The 20497-nt window shown below is 47.9% G+C and overlaps 1 non-coding gene across 1 annotated transcript; it reads left to right on the top strand.

The window, feature by feature from the left end:
- Positions 1 to 8331: 8331 nt before the first annotated feature.
- Positions 8332 to 8404, top strand: trnaf-gaa (transfer RNA phenylalanine (anticodon GAA)). The gene has a single exon. It is a non-coding gene; the product is annotated as a tRNA-Phe (tRNA).
- The last annotated feature ends 12093 nt before the right edge of the window (positions 8405 to 20497 follow it).

Raw genomic sequence — 20497 nt, forward strand, 5'->3', positions numbered from 1 at the left:
TAGTGAGTGCGGATTGGCTGCTAGCATTCAAAAGAGAGCTTGATGAATTCCTGAGTGTGGCCAACATAACCACATAAATGTACGTAGGTATTAGGGCTTGTGCCTCCCAATCAACATGGTCTCCTGGAACTTGGTTGATTTTCTTTGGGGCTCAGACAAGAATTTCTGGGTTTTTTTCTCTGGTGTTTTTGCCTCTACCAGGAGATTGCATGGCTGGTGGATGAGAGGGGCACTTGGGGGTCATGATGTGCAGAAGTCTCGAACAGCCTACCTAATACAAATTGCCCACAGAGACTGAATCTAATCCTTTCATTGTTTAAAAGATGAGGTAACAGAGAGTGTTGATGGGGGCAATGCGGTCGATATGATGTACATGGACTTCCAACAGTTATTTTCTTCCTGTCCTTTGTTTTCATATATTCATATTTACCTTTTCCATTTCCTTTACAATCGTGTAAAACATCTTTAAGATCAAATTTCTAGGCTGAAAAGCTTAAGTTTATTCAAGTCTTTCCTCTTAACTCGGATCTTTGACACTATGGATCAGCCTCGTGGACCTTCTCTGCACTGTCTCCAGTACTTGGATACCTCCTTTGTTTCTTGGTGACCAGAACTGGACACTGTATTCAAGGCGAGGTCTGACCAAAGCACTGTACACTTTGATTATGACTTCCTCTGACTTATACAGATTTTGCCATGCAGTATAACGTTCTATTGGTGTCACTGATGTTCTGCATTGGTAGGGCACGTTATGTTGAGTCTACTAAGGCTCAAAGGTCTCTTTCAACTTCTTCAATAGCTATTTCAAAACACATTCTGGAGTATGTGTGTTGCTTCCAATGTGCAATTATTTACATTTGTCACCATTAATTTTCATCTACCATTGTTCTGTCAATTTATATATTCTGTCCAACTCATGCTATAATTTCGGCGCTGCATCGTTCAACTCCACTGCCCTCCTGCTTTGGCATCAACAGAAAATTTGACTAACTTGCATTGATTTTCTGAATCGAAATCACCAATGTAAATTAGAAACAGCAGTGATATATGTGCTGGGATACCTACTTATAATTTCCCCCCCACTCCAAAGCTTCCATTTGTGTTCACTCCAACACTATTATTTAAAGGTTATTTAGAAAATTATTGGAGTATTTTGATGGGATGGAAGATCTACCCATGCCCCTCCTAAAAGAAAATGGTAGGAGATAAGGAACGGGGTATAAGCTTGGCAGAGCTGGGTTTCGCCCCATTTTCTGCTTCCCAGTCTGTAGATCTACTGGGTTTCTGCCTTAGTCATGCCTTGAATTTTGGAGCCACATTTCAGTGCAGTTCTGAGGGGATGCTGTTATATTTCAGATGAGAGGTTAAACCGAGGCCCTGGGACTCAACAGTCCCACTGATCTGCAGGTGAGCAAACGGCACAAGATGAAAGCCCCTATCTATTTGGTTCAGTTAATCTCTCCAAGGTGGAGCTGAGAGGTTTTTTCAATTCATTTTCGGGATGTGGGCATCGCTGGCAAACCCAGCATTTATTGCCCATCCCTAGTTACCCTCGAGAAGGTGCCAGTGGGCCTTCCTCTTGAACCGCGGCATTCCATGTGGTGAAGGTACCCCACAGTGCAGTTAGGTAGGGGGTTCGAGGATTTTCACCCAGCGATGATGAAGGAACATTGATATATGTCAAAGCCTGGATGATGTGTGACTTAGAGGGAACCTGGAGGTGATGACAGCTATTTGAGTTGCCACCAAACATGCTAAGGCTGGTAGCATCAGCTCCTCATGTAAAGGCTAGGCCAATGTGTCCTTGGCCACAAGCTGCAAGGTAAACTGCAGATTAGTGATGCCTTATGAAATGACACCATACATGTTAGAAGTGGACTCTTTAGCAGGCCTTCCAATACGTTGTATAACAGATGTGTGAGATAAGCAGTTTTCTTTTCCAACTTGGACCCCTGAAGTCCTCCTCACCATCCTCCTCAGCAGAGCGGAGTCTGGCAAGCTGTCTCCTGGTCTGTCCCTGCCACTGCTACCTGCTTCTGCTCACTTTTGCTGGGTGCATTACCATGTGCAGAGACCCCTGGAACTCATTGTCTAACACACCCAGAGTACCAATCTCTGTGCTGGTGCTTGGTGCAGGGAAGACTGTCCTCTTCTAAGGCTTCTTCTTCATGGTCCAGCTGCTGAGAAGGACCTAGAGGAAAAAGAAAAGGGACTAAAGTTGGCATAGGACTAACAGGTTGGACATTAGCAGGTGACAGCTGTCACAGGTATTATCAAGGTGGCTGAATATGCGTTTTCCTGAGGTAAATGAATGGGTATAAATAATAGTCACAGACCCTGTTCAGATAAGCCCCCATTCCTCGAAATATCCAATTTGGTCAGCTCTCGAGGGACTCGACAGCCTGTTGCTCCAGCACAGAGAGGATCATGGTGCTGGGTGTTCCTCCTCTGGTCTTATGTTGCGTTGTGCGCCATTTTCTCCTGCAGAAAGAGAGGGTGAAACATAGTGATTCGGCAACATAAATATGCCATGAAATTCTCTTAGATCCACTGCTTTGGGCACCTCTCAGATGTCTTGAAGAATTAAATTCAAATGAAACACTTGTTATCAATTGTGATGGCATAAGTAACAGTGCAGTCCCCTGCAGAAGCAATGTTACAGTGCCACCTAGAGTAAAACCAGTGTGGCACACAGTGTCTTCTGAATGCTCGCATATTTTGTGGCCTCAGATTCAATTGCATTTCTGTTTCCAAACTAGTACAGCACTACTACACCCCCACCCATTGAAATAGTGCACTGTTGTTCTATGCTGCAGGTGAGATCTTGACTACTGCTGTAATTCTTCTCACATTGAACTTTGCATCTTGGACAAACCATTGAAGAGAGATGCTTTCCCACAGGAAGGCAGGGAAGAAAAATAATATCTAAGAGGAAGCACTGAGTGATTGAGGTAGCCCTAACATCTGGACGATTCCACGGTCTTTGACAGAGCTCCTGAGAGCTACTCATCAAATAAACCATCTGAGGAGAAAATACAGATCGGTAATTGGGAGTGATTATAACAGATGCTCACTCCCATTTACCACTATTTTTAATGGGTGGGGCTGTAATAGTGCTGTGAACTGCGAGATCAAATCTCTGAATTAAGAATTAATACTCTAACGCAGTTGGTCGCACTTCCCTCTGCTCTATCTCTGGGTCCTTTAAAGCTGCAAATGCATGGATGAACTTATTACTCTATTGCTTGATGCCTAAGTAATGGTATCAAGTAGCAAGTGAGCAGAAATTCTCTCCTGTGATTTACTCAGCCTAGTCTTATTCAAAATGGTGGTATGGGTAGCCTCGCAGAAGTGGTACGTTTTTTTATATATAATAAATATAGTGGTCAATTGGCTATCTAGAAAAATGATTATGTATACAATTTTACTCTTACAAAGCCAATTTGGAATCTGGTGCCCCTCAGTAGCTGAGTGATAAATGTATCATCTTGTACCTTACTCAGCCATTTAGATCGGGAGTTTTTGTGTGTATTGAGGTAGCCAGCCTCAATCAAGAAAGACGAATGGAATGGGAGAAGACTCTGTCAGAGCTCCCACTACTGACCTTTGTTGATATACGTGCCTCTGTGGACATTGGGTGGCAATAGGGTCGAGCTGAGTCCAATCACATCTCCTATGGTTGAATACTCACCGTATAAGTTCTCATATGAAGAACAGCAACTAGGGTGAGGTTCTCAAAGCCTGCCAGCAACTGTGAAGTTGCACCTCAGAGTGATGTTGATGCATTTTTAATTCTGATGCAGAAATGTACTGACATAATGATCGCTCACAACTCGATAGTATTTTAATGTCTTTAAATTCAAACTGTGGAACAGAAAGGAACAGATAGCACTTTACAGACAAACTGAGTCTTGGCAGGTGACCTTCCCTCCATCGTTAGATCAGAAATAGGGATGTTCGCTGATGATTGCACAGTAATCAATTCCATTCACAACTCCTCAGATAATGGAGCAGTCCATGCCCGCATGCAGCAAGACCTGGACACATTCAGGCTTGGGCTGATAAGTGGCAAGTAATATTTGTGCCACACAAGTGCCAGGCAATGGCCATCTCCAACAAGAGTGAGTCTAAATACCTCTCCTTGACATTCAACAGCATTACCATCATCAAATCCCCAGCATCAATATCCTGGGGGTCACCATTGACTAGAAATTTATCTGGACCAAATACACCAACAGCAGGTATTCTGTGGTGAGTGACTCAGCTCCTCCTGACTCCCCAAAGCCTTACCATTCCCTACAAGGCACAAGCCAGGAGTGTGATGGAATACTCTCTATTTGCCTGGATGAGTGCAGCTCCAACAACACTCAAGAAGCTTGACAACATCCCGGACAAGGCGACCCGTTTGATCAGCACCCTGTGCACCACTTTAAACATTCACTCCCTCCACCACTGGCGCAACGTGTCTGCAGTGTGTACCATCTACAAGACGCACTGCAGCAACTCGCCAAGGCTTCTTTGACAGCACCTCCAAAACCCACGACTTCTACCACCTAGAAGCACTAGGGCAGCAGGCGCATGGGAACACCATCACCTCCACGTTCCCCTCCAAGTCAGTAACCATCCTGACTTGGCAATATATCGCTGTTCCTTCATCGTCGCTGGGTCAAAATCCTGGAACTCCCTCCCTAACAGCACTGTGGGAGTACCTTCACCACACGGATTGCATCAGTTCAAGAATAGGGGATGGGAAATAAATGTTGGCATTGCCAGCGATGCCCACATCCTGCGAATTAATACGTTTTTTTTTTAAATCCCTTTTGAAAGTTACTATTGAATCTGGTTCCACCAGTCTTTCGAGCAGTGGATTCCAGATCCCGATTTTTGGATATTAAGGGAATTAAAGGATATGTGGATAGGGCAGGAAAGTGGAGTTGAGATAGTAGATCAGCCATGATCTCATTGAATGGTGGAACAGGCTCGAGGGGCAGAATGGCCGACTCCTGCTCCTATTTCTTATGTTCCTTTGTTCTTATAATAACGCTGAGTAAAAGTAATTCAACTCAACACCCCTGTTTTTTTTGCCAGGCTCTTAGTAAGTAGCCCAGCACAAATACAAATCTCAAAGCATTTCACATGATAATGTTGAAGTGCAGTGACTCTTGCTACATAAGCAAATATAATCACATACATGGGCAATCAATGCAAAGTTGTTCATGGTACTCGTAATTATGGATAACAATGGCAACTTGTTATTTGTGGCTTTTGGTTTATTAAGCTGAGCAGTATCAATATGAATGGATGGAATAGTTTTCCACCTTTGACATCCAGCATCACCTCAAATGTTTCCAGACCAGATGTAGTGTTACGTTTCATCTGCCATAACATTATGCTGTGACCCTATTTTCGGAAGATCTCTCTTATTCATGCACCAGCATGAAATTTGTATTTAAATACCATCCATTCTTCTGGATTCCATGAATGCAATGTCTCAATTTGTACCTAATTAAGGAAAGTTTTGTGCTTTGGACATGCACCCACTGGGAAGTGCTGAAATTGCTCAAACTCATTTATTTGGAAATTAGAGAGAGAGAGAGAGAGAGAAAATGTTAATCTCATTCACCAGTCTGGGTTGGATTGAAACTCAGCACCAATAGATGAAAGGACAGTATGGCACCCCAATAAGCTCTGCAGTCCCTTTGTGCTCTTCTTATTTACGCAAAGAAGACAGGTGTGTGACTCTAAAATGTAAGCCTTTGTTTTGCAAGGGCCTTTGCTACTGACAGAACCTCACATAGTGGTAAAAGACTTGTATTACTGGCAATGAAGCACTTTTTGAAGCGTAGTACTGTTGTAATGTGGGAAATGCGGCAGCCAATTTGCGCTCAGCAAGCTCCCATCAACATAACTCCCCTGCTCTTCTTCAAAATAATGCAGCGGGATCTTTTACATCCTCCTGAGAGAGCAGATGGGGCCTCAGTTTAACGTCTCATCCAAAAGACATAGAAACATAGAAAATAGGTGCAGGAGTAGGCCATTCGGCCCTGCGAGCCTGCACCACCATTCAATAAGATCATGGCTGATCATTCACCTCAGTACCCCTTTCCTGCTTTCTCTCCATATTCCTTGATCCCTTTAGCCGTAAGGGTCATATATAATTCCCTCTTGAATATATCCAATGAACTGGCATCAACAACTCTCTGTGGTAGGGAATTCCACAGGTTAACAACTCTCTGAGTGAAGAAGTTTCTCCTCATCTCAGTCCTAAATGGCTTCCCCCTTATCTTTAGACTGTGTCCCCTGGTTCTGGATTTCCCCAACATCGGGAACATTCTTCCTGCATCTAACCTGTCCAGTCCCATCAGAATTTTATATGTTTCTATGAGATCCCCTCTCATCCTTCTAAACTCCAGTGAATAGAGGCCCAGTCGATCCAGTCTCTCCTCATATGTCAGTCCTGCCATCTCGGGAATCAGTCTGGTGAACCTTCGCTGCACTCCCTCAATAGCAAGAATGTCCTTCCTCAGATTAGGAGACCAAAACTGAACACAGTATTCTAGGTGAAGCCTCACTAAGGCCCTGTACAACTGCAGGAAGACCTTCCTGTTCCTACATTCAAATCCCCTAGCTATGAAGGCCAACATACCATTTGCCTTCTTCACCGCCTGCTGTACCTGTATGCCAACTTTCAATGAAGGATGTACCATGACACCCAGGTTTCGTTGCACCTCCCCTTTTCCTAATCTGTCGCCATTCAGATAACATCCTGCCTTCGACAGTATAGCGCTCTCCCTCAGCACTGTAGTGGAGTGTCAGCCTAGATTTTTGTGCTCAAGTCTCTGGAGTGGGACTTGAACCTACAACCTTATGACTCAGAAGCAAGGGTGCTACCAACTGAGCCACAGCTGACATCATAGTGAGGTATGCATAATTGGGCCCAGGACTTCGAGCACCCAAGTCCTGGCCGAGGCAATTTCACAAGGGTAGTTTTGGGACCCGTGCTTCAGGCACGTGAAGGCCTCATTAAAACATGTCACTTGTCCTTCAAACAGCCCTAACTTCATGTTCCGAGTTTGGGCGAGGCCGAATTTATGGTGTGAGCCTCGCTCATAAAACACGACATTAAACTTTTAATCAACTGCACATTATTTTTCAGCTCAAATGGTAAATTCTATAATGACAAAGTAAAGTCTGTATCAATAACAGCTGTAAAAGAGTGATTCATTGGCTAGATTCTAATTTTTGATTTCAGCTGACATTTAGAAACTATTCTTTCTTTTCTCTTACAGTTGATGGCCTTCATCTGAAGCTTGTAATTACATTATAACCAGCACTGGTTATACAGAAAATAGATGGAGTACTCACTTCAGCAAATGAGTCCTAATTTTTGATCCATTGTCTATGTTTCAAATTTGCTGGAAGTTTTACCAGTTCTTTTTACTCAAATTGACAGAAAATCATCTTTCTTTCTGACAGTTGTAATATTGCTGTTATAATGAGCTCTTAGTGTTGAAGTGGACATGAACTTATACGTTAGAATAGAAAGGTTAGTCTGAAGCAAAAAGGACATCAGTAGAATAAATATAATTTGTATTTATTTAATGCCAAAAACAACATCTTTTACAGCATACAGTGAATTGGATTGATAGTACTCGGCAACTGGGAAATTTCAAACCAGTTGCTAAAGGGCAGGGACCCACGGCACAAAACTGACTTGGTCGTCTTACTCCAAAGGGGTACAGGATGACTGGTGTAGAAAGTCATCCTTCCACACCAGGATTCAATATGGGCGAAATTAGATTTTCTTGGATCAAACTAAAATGGAAACAATTTGGCAGATTTGTCAATTAAAAGTAAATTGTGAAGGTGTAGATATAATGGAAAAAACAATACTATTGATAGAATTACTGCAATCTCCTACACAATAATCGCTGATAAGACGAGGGGCCTCGAAATTTGGCTCCGTAGCGGCAGATTATTTAGCTCTACACGTGACATCTTGTATGGAAAATAGCCTCCGCGCTGTGCGTGCACACTTCTGATTCGGGCCGTGCCGGAAGCTATTTTGTTGAGGGCGGTAGGCCGGGCATTAGGAGCGTGCACCAGAAGTATGCAGATTGGGCAGATCGTGACAACACCAGCGCTGCCATTTTCATCTGTAATGCTGGAGCTAACGCCCTATCTGACCCTCACACAGCAGCAGCAAGGATTCCCACCAGCGATATCTGAAGGGATCAGCAACCACTCTCAGGTTAGTTGCTGATTAATTTCAACTGGCTCTGTTTGGTAGAAGTAGTTTAAAAGGAGTGGTGCTGCAAGTGGAGAAGTCGGGCCAAAATAGCTCAGTTGGGAGAGCGTTAGATTGAAGATCTAAAAGTCCCTGGTTCAATCCCGGGTTTTGACAATTTGTGGTTATTTTTTCTCATTGGATATATTCAAGAGGGAGTTAGATATGGCCCTTACGGCTAAGGGGATCAAGGGGTATGGAGAGAAAGCAGGAAAGGGATACTGAGGGAATGATCAGCCATGATCTTATTGAATGGTGGTACAGGCTTGAAGGGCCGAATGGCCTACTCCTGCACTTATTTTCCATGCTTCTATGTTTCTATGGTCAGACAACTTGCTCCTAGTCATGGGTGCTGTAGGTGCCATCCCCCTTGGCCTGCAGCATAACAGGCAGATGGAGCAGAAACAGCAAAGTTAGCGCGTTGCCTGCATTACTTTGAATGGGCGCGGGTTCATAGAATCATAGAATCATAGAAATTTACAACACGGAAGGAGGCCATTCCAGCCATCGTGTCCGGACGGCCAAAGAAGAGCTATCCAGCCTAATCCCACTTTCCAGCTCTTGGTCCGTAGCCCCGTACGTCACGGCACTTCAAGCGCACATCCAAGTATTTTTTAAATGTGGTGAGGGATTCTACTTCTACCACCCTCTCAGGCAGTGAGTTCCAGACCCACACCACCCTCTGGGTGAAGAAATTTCCCCACAATTGCCCTCTAAACCTCCTAACAATTACTTTAAATCTATGCCTCTGTTTGTTGACCCCTCTGCTAAGGGAAATAGGTCCTTCCTATCCACTCTATCTCGGCCCCTCATAATTTTATACACCTCAATAAGTTCTCCCCTCAGTCTCCTCTGTTCCAAAGAAAACAAACCCAGCCTGTAAAGTCCTTACTCTACAGTATGAAACCACACGAGGCACAGTCTGGGGACAAGGTCACTCTGTGACCTTAGCTCTTTATTCACAGGACTCCAAAGACGACGACCCTGCGTGGGACCTCCCTTTTTATACCTGTGTGATCAGGTAAGGAATGTCTCCCACAAGTTCACCCCTTTTGGTCAAGGTGTGCATCTTGGTTGAGTGTATACAGTAATACAGTGGTGTTACATTGTGGTGACATACATGACATCACCTCCCCCCCAAAGTCTTATTGGGATCATAGGTTTAGTTTTTCAGGTGGTCTACGCTCCATCGTGGAGCGCCGCAGTTGGGGCTCTGGTTGTTGGACACTGACATGAGTGTCTGTCACTTGTGGTGATTTTGGCCTGTCTGGGCTGACCGCAGGGACTGTGCATTCTTCTGATTGCTCTTGTTGCTCATTCACTGGCGGTGTTGTGATCTCCATCTCATGGTCTTCTTCAGATTCCTCCGTGCCGATGCTGAACCTTTTTTTAACTTGGTCCAGATGCTTACGGCATATCTGACCATTGTTGAGTTTTATCACGATGATTCTATTCCCCTCTTTGTCAATTACAGTGCCCTCAAGCCATTTGGGCCCTATGGCGTAATTGAGGACGAATACAGGATCATTTATTTCTATACATCTCCCCCTCGAATTACGGTCATGGTACTCGTTTTGTGACTTGCGCTTGCCCTCAACTATATCGGTCAGGACTGAGTAAATGAGGGACAACCGAGTTTTGAGTGTCCGTTTCATTAGTAGTTCTGCGGGCGGGACCCCTGTGAGCGGGTGCGGTTGGGACTTTTAGACAAGCAGGAGAAGCGATAGGCGGCATTGTAGGGAGGGTCCTTGAATCCTGAGCAAACCTTGCTTAATGATTTGGACCGCACGTTCCGCCTGGCCATTGGAGGCTGGCTTGAACGGTGCTGTCCTGACGTGGTTGATGCCATTGCCCGACATAAACTCTCGGAATTCGTAGCTTGTGAAACATGGGCCATTATCACTAACCAGGATGTCCGGCAAGCCATGGGTTGCAAAGACCGCACGTAGGCTTTCCATGGTGATGGATGACGTGCATGAATTCAGAATGATGCACTCGATCCATTTCGAGTACGCATCTACCACAATAAGGAACGCATCTACCACAATCTTCCCCATGAACGGGCCCGCGTAGTCAACATGAATGCGTGACCATGGTCTGGTGGGCCAGGGCCACGGGCTAAGCGGGGCCTCCCTGGGGGCATTACCCAGCTGGGCACACGTTGTGCACCTGCGAACACAGTATTCCAGGTCTGAATCAATTCCAGGCCACCAAACGTGTGACCAGGCAATGCCCTTCATCAGCACAATGACTGGGTGTTCGCTGTGGAGTTCCCTGATGAATGCCTCCCTGCCCTTCTGGGGCATAACTACCCGACTGCCCCATAATAGGCAGTCGGCTTGGATGGAGAGCTCATCCATCCGTCTGTGGAATGGTCTGACCTCCTCAGGCCATGCTCCGTGTGCGGGCGCCCAATCCCCAGTCAGGACACATTTCTTAATCAGGGATAAGAGGGGATCTCTGTTGGTCCAGATTTTGATCTGGCGGGCTGTGATGGGGAGCCTGCACTGTCAAAGGCATCGACAGCCATGACCATCTCGGCGCTTTGCTCCGCTGCCCCTTCAGTGGTGGCCAGTGGAAGCATGCTGAGTGCATCAGCGCAATTTTCAGTGCCGGATGGAGTAGTCATAAGCAGCCAGCATCAGAGCCCATCGCTGTATGCGAGCTGATGCGTTGGCATTGATAGCCTTGCTGTCTGACAAAGGGATGTTAATGGCTTATGGTCCGTCTCTAATTCAAACTTCCTACCAAAGAGATACTGATGCATTTTTTTTACACCATAGACACATGCAAGCACTTCCTTCTCGACCATCCCATATCCCCGTTCTGCTTGAGAGAGCGACCTGGAGGCATAAGCCACAGGTTGTAGTTGACCCTCAGCATTGCCCTGTTGCAACATGCACCCAACCCCATAGGACGATGCATCACATGTCAGAACCAATTTTTTACAGGGGTCGTACAGGGTCAACAGTTTGTTTGAACAAAGTAGGTTTCGCGCCCGATCAAAAGCCCGTTCCTGACAGTCCCCCCAAAACCAATCGCAACCCTTACGCAGGAGCACGTGTAGCGGCTCCAACAACGTGCTCAAGTTCGGCAGAAAGTTCCAGAAATAGTTCAACAGTCCCAGGAATGAACGCAACTCTGATGTGTTGCAGTGCCTGGGTGCTTGCCGAATCCCATCTGCAGCAACCCTCCTGCCCAGAAACTCAACCTCAGGAGCTAAGAACACACATTTTGACTTCTTGAGTCGCAGGCCTACCCGGTCCAGTCGGCACAGCACCTCCTCCAGGTTGTGGAGGTGTTCCTCGGTGTCTCGACCTGTGATGAGGATGTCGTCCTGGAATACGATCGTTCCAGGAATGGATTTAAGCAGGCTTTCCATGTTTTGTTGAAAAATCGCGGCCGCTGATCAAATGCCAAATGGGCACCTGTTATAAACGAACAGTCCCTTGTGTGTGGTGATGGTGGTCAGTAGTTTAGATTCGTCGGCCATTTCCTGGGTCATATAGGCTGAAGTGAGGTCCAACTTGGTGTACAGCTTGCCACCTGCCAGCATGGCGAAGAGGTCCTCCACTCTCGGGAGCAGGTATTGATCTTGTAGGGACACCCGATTGATGGTGGCCTTGTAGTCACCACAGATCCTGACAGAGCCATCCGCTTTTAGGACGGGAACGATGGGGCTCGCCCAGTCGCTGAATTCAACAGGCGAGATGATGCCCTCTCTCAACAGCCGGTCCAATTCGCTCTCGATCTTTTCCCGCATCACATACGTCACCACTCTGGCTTTGTGGTGTACTGGCCTGGCGTCCGGGGTGATGTGTATCACTACTTTAGTGCCTTTGAAAGTCCCGACGCCAGGTTGGAATAGTGAATCGAATTGTTGTAGGACTTGTGAGCACAAACTTCGCTCCACAGATGACATTGCGTGAACATCCCCCCATTTCCAGTTCATCTCGGCTAACCAGCTCCTCCCCAACAGTGCGGGACCATTGCCCGGGACAATCCAGAGCGGCAGCCGATTCACTAACCCATTGTGTGTGACAGCCAACATTGCACTGCCTAGCACCGGGATGATTTCTTTCGTGTAAGTCCGTAATTGTGTCTCAATATGTGCTAATTTGGGTCTACTGGCTTTAAGTGGCCATAGCTTCTCAAATTGCTGAACGCCCATGAGTGACTGGCTGGCCCCAGTGTCCAGCTCAATGTGTACTGGGATACCGTTTAATAAAACCCTCATCATTGGTGGCGTTTTGGTGTATGAACTGTGAATATTCGTCACATGGACCAGCTGAATCTCGACGTCCATCGATTTGCCCCAAAAGTCATCCTGCCTCAAAGAACCCTCTTCTGGTCCATCCACCTCATATATTAGTCTGGTTGCAGACTTCCTGCACATTCGAGCTAAGTGGCCACTGAGATTGCAGTTTCTGCAGACAAACTGTTGAAATCTGCAAGATCTTGGCTGAGTGTTTTCCCCCACACCTCCAGCATGAGTTAAAGTTTCCATTGTTGGGGACAAAAGGGCGATGGCCAGGCATTCCGCGCTAACTGTCCCTTTGACTGCTCTTAAGTATCGTATTGGTGGGTGTCAATGGCCCCATCGCAGGCCGCGTTGTCCACTGTGATGGTATGAATGTCCTTTCAGCCTGCCATTGTCTCTGTTGAAGTCCTACTCTGGGGTCTATTGCTGCTGGGGAGTGTCGGACTGCCCCTGCTTGCCTGCAGGGCTCTGAGTCGCATTGATGATGTTGATTCCCTGATCCATCGCCGCTTTAGAGGCAGAATTGCGCGCGTATATTATTTTCGTCTCTTCCTCCCCCGCCATGAAAGTTTGAGCTATCAACGCCGCCGCTTCCAAGGTCAAATCCTCAGTCTCAATTAATTTGCGGAAAATTCCCGCATGACCAATGCCCTCGATAAAGAAGTCCCTTAGCATCCCCCCCTGCTGGCGTCTGTGAACTTACAGAGGCTGGCCAAATGCCGGAGCTCCGTTACAAAGTCCGGTATGCTCTGTCCTTCATGACGTTGGTGGGTGTAGAATCTGTGTCGGGCCATATGTATGCTACTCGCCGGTTTGAGGTGCTCCCTGATCAATTTGCTAAGTTCTTCAAAGGTTTTGTCCCTCGGCTTTTCGGGTACTAGTAAGTCCTTCATGAGCGCATAAGTCTTTGTCCGCAGCTGGTCAAAAGATGAGCCCTTCGCTTGTCGGCCGCTGCATCCCCCAGCCATTCTTTCATAATGAAGCTTTGCTGAAGCCTCTCGACAAAGTTGTCCCAGTCTTCCCCAACACAGTACCATTCCTCTGTGCTACCGGTGACCATTCTTGTGGGTCGTGAATTTCCGTTTCTCATCGCCAATGTAAAGTCCTTACTCTGCAGTATGAAACCACACGAGGCACAACTGGGGACAAGGTCACTCTGTGACCTTAATTCTTTATTCACAGGACTCCAAAGACAATGACCCTGCATGGGACCTCCCTTTTTATACCTGTGTGATCAGATAAGGAGTGTCTCCCACAAGTTCGCCCCTTGTGGTCAAGGTGTGCATCTAGGTTGAGTGTATACAGTAATACAGTGGTGTTACATTGTGGTTATACACATGACACAGCCTATCCAATCTTTCCTCATAGCTAAAATTCTCCAGTCCAGGCAACATCCTCATAAATCTGCTCTGTACCCTTTCTAGTGCAATCACATCTTTCCTGTAATGTGGTCTGTATCCTTTCCAACTCTGGCATTAAAGTTGCTATGGAGAATCGGCTTGTCGCCCGTTGGGACTTGGGACAGGGTTTGTTCAAGGCAGGAGTAGAATTCCTCTTTGGTCTCATCCGTAGCTTCCAGGGTTGGGGCATACCCACTGATGACCGTAACGTACTGGTCTGGGTTAGGGCGAGCCGGAGGGAGAGGCGTGATTGGCAGGGAAGGGGTAGGGAAAGCGAACTGCAATGGTACCCTCCTCCTGACGAAATGTTTAGAACACGGTCATAACCAAGACTTTGTTTCATTAGAGAGACAAGTACAAGGCGTCATGGCAACACCCTCGCTCCAGGCACTGGCATCTGCTAGACTACATCATCGTCCGAGCAAGGGACCGCAAGGACGTCCGCCCCACCCGCGTCATGACAGGAGCTGATGACTGTTGGGCTGATCATCACCTAATCCACTCTGTTATCGCCATCAACGTAGCCTCGAAATGCTGGTGTCAACAGAAACACTGCCGCAAAAAAATCAATGCTGAAGCACTCAAAGTCCCTGCAAAAAAAGCCCTATTCAGCCAACGCCTCACAGCCAACCTGATGACTTCCAATGAACCGGAGCCGCAGAATGTCCATTGTGCCTGGTCTGCCCTCAAATCCACCACAATCAGCACCTGTGAAGAGACTTTTGGGCACTCTACCAGAAAACATCAAGACTGGTTCGATGAGAACGACCAGCAGATCCAGAAGTTAATAAACCGTAAATGCAAGGCATTTTTGAATTGGAAACAACACCATGAGAGAAAGAAAATAGATCTACAGGCAACTGAAGTCCGAGGTCCAACAAAAAACTTGTGACCTAAAGAACAGATGGTGGGTGAAAAGAGCGCAGGAGATCCAGCAACTAGTCAACAAACATGACATGCACAGTTTTTTTAGCACAGTCAAGACCACCTATGGCCCAAGCACTCAAGGTCCTACCCCAGTGAGGGCCAAGAACGGAGAGGTACTCATCAGGGACATGGAGGCAGTCAGCGCCCACTGGAAAGAGCAATTCGAAGAGCTCCTTAACCAAGACTCTGTCTTCAATGTGAGCGTCCTCAACTCCATCCCACAGCATGCTACCCACCACCATCTCGGCACAACACCAGCCCAGGATGAGGTTGAAAAGGCCATCTGGCAACTGAAAAATAACAAGGCCTCAGGGGCAGATGGAATCCCCACCAAAGTACTAAAGCATGGCAGAGAAATACTCTTAGAGCGAATCCATGACCTCATAGAAATCATGGCCTCGGTTTTCATGAGCTGCAAGGTCCGCCCATTTGCCGCCCAAAGGACCGCCAATGGTCGCCGAGAGACTGGGCGGTACTTTGCCTGAAAGATTCCTCTAAAAGAGGTGGCAGTACCGCCCGACGGCCAAACAACAGGTTAATCTAGGCAGCAGTGTGCAGGAGCTCTCAATCTCGGTGGCAAATGAGCTTGCCGCCCAAGTGCCGCGAGGATGGAGTCGGGCCTAGAGAGTGGGGAACTCTGAAAAGTAAAAAACATTACTCCCAAAACAAAACCACCAGCACACCTTCAGGGGAACACATCCAGGTAAGTCGGTGTAAAAAATGTTTTTTAAAGATGTTCACTAACCTTTTCTTGCAGATCTTCTCACCTACCGTTGGGGTTAGAACAGCTTCCCTGCTGGCACCGACTCCCACCGATTCCTGCCCGCACCAATCTGGCATCTCGGCAGGCGGGAGGCCACTTACGCGACTTGGCCGCCGGAAAACGTCAGCGGGCAGTTCCCAGCGGTATTCCCCTCCCGCTCGCTCCAGCCCAGGTGGAAAATGGCGAGGAGAGGAAAATGGCAGTAAAACCCGGCGGCAGCAGGCGGCAGTGGACGGTAAGGCCACCAATATTAGGGCCATAACAATTTACAGTGCAGAAGAAGGCCATTTCGGCCTATCATGCCCGCACCGGCCGACAAAGAGTCACACGGCCCTTGGTCAGCAGCCCTAAAGGTTACATATAAACCTATGAACAATGAATAATAGCAGACAATTGGGCATCCGGCCCAACCAATCCGCCCCGCACAACTGCGATACCCCATGTATCGCAACATTCTACACTCCACTCCAACTGGAGCCATGTGATCTCCTGGGAGAGGCAAAAAAACAGATAAAAACCCAGGCCAATAGGGGAAAAAAATCTGGGAAAATTCCTCTCCGACCCATCCAGACGATTGAAACTTGTCCAGGAGATCACCCTGGCTGTATTCAACTCCCTAAAGTACTTATCATCATCATCATCATCATAAGCAGTCCCTTGGAATCGAGGAGGACTTGCTTCCACTCCCAAAGTGAATTCTTTGATGGCTGAACAGTCCGATACGAGAGCCACGGACCCTGTTACAGGTGGAACAGACATTCATCGGGGGAAGGGATCGGTAGGGCAGGTTTGCCACATGCTCCTTCCGCTGCCTGCGCCTGGCCTCTTCCTGCTCCTTGCGTCAAGACTCAAAGAGCTCAACGCCCTCCCGGATGGACTTTCTCCACCTCGGGTGGTCTGTGGCCAGGGTCTCCCAAGTGTCAGTGGTGATGTCGCACTTTACCAGGGAGGCTTTGAGGGTGTCCTTATAATGTTTCCGCTGTCCTCCTTTGGCTCGTTTACCATGAAGGAGCTTAGGGAGTCTCGTATCTGGCATACGTACTATGTGGTCTGCCCAGCGAAGCTGATCGAGTGTGGTCAGTGTTTCAATACTGGGGATGTTAGCCTGGTCGAGGACACTGATGTTGGTGCACCTCTCCTCCCAGGAGATTTGCAGGATCTTGTGGAGACATCGTTGGTGATATATCTCCGGCGACTTTAGCTGCCTTCTGTACATCGTCCATGCCTCAGACCCATACAACAACCCTGTAGACCATGAGTTTGGTGGCAGATTTGAGGACCTGGTCTTCAAACACTCTTTTCCGCAGGCGGCCGAAGGCTGCACTGACGCACTGGAAGCGATGCTGAATCTCCGCATCAATGTCTGCCTTTGTTGATAGGAGGCTCCCGAGATATGAGAAATGGTCCACATTGTCCAGGGCTGCACCATGCATCTTGATGATTGGAGAGCAGTGCTGTGCGGCGAAGACAGGCTGGTGAGGGACCTTTGTCTTACGGATGTTAAGCGCAAGGCCCATGCTTTCATATGCCTCAGTGAATACATTGACTATATCCTGGAGTTCAGCCTCTGAATGTGCACAGACGCAGACATCATCCGCATACTGCAGCTCAATGTCAGCGGTTGGGGTGATCTTGGACCTGGCCTGGAGGCGGCGTAGGTTAAACAGCTTCCCACTGGTTCTGTAGTTTAATTCCACTCCAGCGGGGAGCTTGTTGATTGTGAGGTGGAGCATGGCGGCGAGGAAGATTGAGAAGAGGGTTGGAGCGATAATGCAGCCCTGTTTGATGTCGGTCCAGATGTGGATTGGGTCTGTAATGGATCCGTTGGTAAGGATCACGGCCTGCATGTCATCGTGAAGCAGGCGAAGGATGTTGACAAACTTTTGGGGGCATCCAAAACGGAGGAGGACGCTCCATAGACCCTCACGGTTGACAGTGTCAAAGGCCTTTGTAAGATCGAAAAAGGCCATGTATAAGGGCTGGCGCTGCTCCCTGCATTTTTCCTGCAACTGGCGCACTGCAAAGATCAGGTCTGTTGTACCCCGTAGGGGATGAAATCCCATTGTGATTCCGGGAGGAGCCCCTCGGCCAGAGGGAGAAGACGATTGAGGAGAACTCGAGTGATAACTTTCCCAGTGGCTGAAAGCAGGGAGATTCCCCTGTAGTTGCCGCAGTCGGACTTGTCCCCCTTTTTAAAAATGGTCACAATCACTGCATCTGAGATTTCCTGGCATGCTCTCCTCCCTCCAGATGAGAGAGATGAGGTCATGTATCCGCGCCAACAGCGCCTCTCCGCCATATTTTAGCGCCTTAGCAGGGATTCCATCCGCACCCATAGCCTTGTTATTCTTAAGTTGTTTTATGGCTTTGCCAACCTCGTGCAACATTGGAGTTTAACTGAGTTGGTGGCAGGTGGCATGCTGCAGGATGGAATCGAGAACACTCGAGTCAAAGGCAGAGTCTTGATTGAGGAGATCTTCAAAATGCTCCTTCCATCGGGCCCTGACAGCATCGGTGTCCTTGACGAGTGTTTCCCCGTTCTTGGCCAGGAGTAGGGTGGGGCCTTGGGAGTTTGGACCGTAGGTGGCCTTGACTGCAGTGAAGAATCCTTGCATATCATGGCTGTCGGCCAGTTGCTGTATCTCCTGTGCTTTCTCCATCCACCACCTGTTCTTTAGGTTTAGAGTTTTTTGTTGGATCTGAGCCTTGAGCCGTCTGTAATGTTGTTTTGCAGCTCCCGAGTTGGGCTGTGTCTTGAGGCTCAGAAATGCTCTGTGCTTGCGATCTATTAGTTCTTCGATCTCCTGATCATTTTCATCAAACCAGTCCTGATGTTTTCTGGTTGAGTGACCAAGTGTCTCTTCACAAGCATTGGTTATAGATGCCTGGAGGGCAGACCAAGCACTGTGGGCATTCAGCATCTCAGGGTCATCAAGGCACACCAGATTGGTTGTGAGGCGCTGGCTGTATAGGGCTCTCTTAGCTGGGTCTCTAAGTGCCCCGGCATTAACTTTTTTGCGGAACTGCTTCTGCTGTCCCCTCTGCTTTGGGGCAATGTTAATGTTGATGATGAATTGGATTAGGCAGTGGGCCGTCCAGCAGTCGTCAGCTCCTGTCATGATGCGGGTGGTGCGCATATCCTTGCGATCCCTGGCTCGGACGATGACATAGTCAAGCAGGTGTCAGTGTTTGGAGCGAGGGTGTTGCCATGATGCTTTGTATTTGTCCCTCTGGTGGAACAGGGTGTTGGTAATGAGGAGTTCATGTTCTAGACATTTTGTCATGAGTAGGGTACCACTGTAATTGGCTTTCCCTACCCCATCTCTGCCAATCACGCCTCCCCAGAGGGCTGTGTCTTTGCCAACCCTGGCATTAAAATCACCCGGGAGGATCAATTTGTCGCCCATAGGGACACGGAACAAGGATGTCTTGAGGTTGGAATAAAAACCCTCTTTAGCCTCATCCGTTGCATTGAGTGTTGGGGCGTACGCACTGATGACTGTGGCACATTGGTTCTGAGATAGGGTGATACGGAGAGTCATGAGGAGCTCGTTGACCCCACAGGGGGAGTCTTTGAGGCGATCGACCAGTTCAAAGCGTTCTGCCTCTGGTTTCCCTTTACAGAAGAAGGTGTAACCTCCACCATGTTCCTTCAACTGGCCTTCCCCTGCCCGCCGGGTCTCGCTTAGAGTGACGATGTCAATGTCGAAATGTCTGAGTTCCCGGGCAACTATGGTGGTGCGGCGTTCCGGCCTGTTGCTGTTGGGATTGTCCATGAGGGTCCTGACGTTCCAGGTCCCGAACTTCATACTGTCGGAGTGGACGATGCCTGTGTGTGAGTTCTTTTAACGTGGGGTGGCCGCTGCACACCGGCAACCACCCGGGTTTAGTTGAACAAGGTCTTGGTCCAGTGGCAAGGGGGTCCAAGACAACTGGAGACCAGGCACAGCTCGATAAGTCTAATTGCCTCCGGCGAAGTGTTGGCCGCAAGCTCGGTGTGGGTAGCGCCATTGTTGGTAGATGGCCCGAGGCCAGGTTGGGGGCAGGCATTAGGAAGGTGACTTCAGACGTTATTTTAAAAGTTAAAAGTTGATAAAGGTTTCCAATTATTTCAAAAGTTTCTAAGAGTTGTTAAAATGTTTTAAGAAGTTTCTAAGAGTTGTTAAAAATCTAAGATGTAAATCAATAATAGATTATAAAAGTTTCACCAATGCAAAAAGTTTCTAAAAGTTGTTAAAAGTCAAAGATGTAAGTTAATAATAGATATTTAAAAGTATTTCGGTTAAGAGTCTAAAATGTAAGTTTTAAAAGTTCTCCCAAATTGTTTAATAAGTTTAAAAGTTGGCTAAAAGTTTAAAACTTAATTAAAAGTTGGTTGGGAGTATGAGACGACGCCATGCTTCGGTCCCTTCAGCTGGTTCAGTGCCGGCCTCGGAGTCCCTTTGGCTGGCCCCAAGTACTCAAGTCCCTTTGGCAGGTCGTTCCGGAGTTCCCTCGGCCGGCCAGACACCCTCTGAATCCGGTACAGAGTTCCTTTGGTCCATGCTGGTGCAGAGTCCCTTCGGCCGGGGACAGACGTGGCCGGTACAGAGTCCCTTCGGCCAGGGACAGAAGGTTACAGTTAGTCTCCGGCTCAGTTGCTGAGGTTGGGCCGTGTCTCTGGTCGATATCCCGCTGAAGGTGGAAGGCGAGCCGGCTTGAAGGTGCTGGTGTCGGTGGTCAGGACGCGGCTGGTGTCCCTGGAGCTCCGTTGGGCTGGAGCCCCTGCTATCTTGGTGTTTCCGCTGGACTGGAGCCCCTGCTCTCTCGGTGTCTCCGCTGGGCTGGAGCCCCTGCTCTCTACAGTGTCTCCTCTGGGC

The sequence above is a fragment of the Pristiophorus japonicus genome, chromosome 9 (assembly GCF_044704955.1).
Source record: "Pristiophorus japonicus isolate sPriJap1 chromosome 9, sPriJap1.hap1, whole genome shotgun sequence".
Classification (NCBI taxonomy): Eukaryota; Metazoa; Chordata; class Chondrichthyes; family Pristiophoridae; genus Pristiophorus; species Pristiophorus japonicus.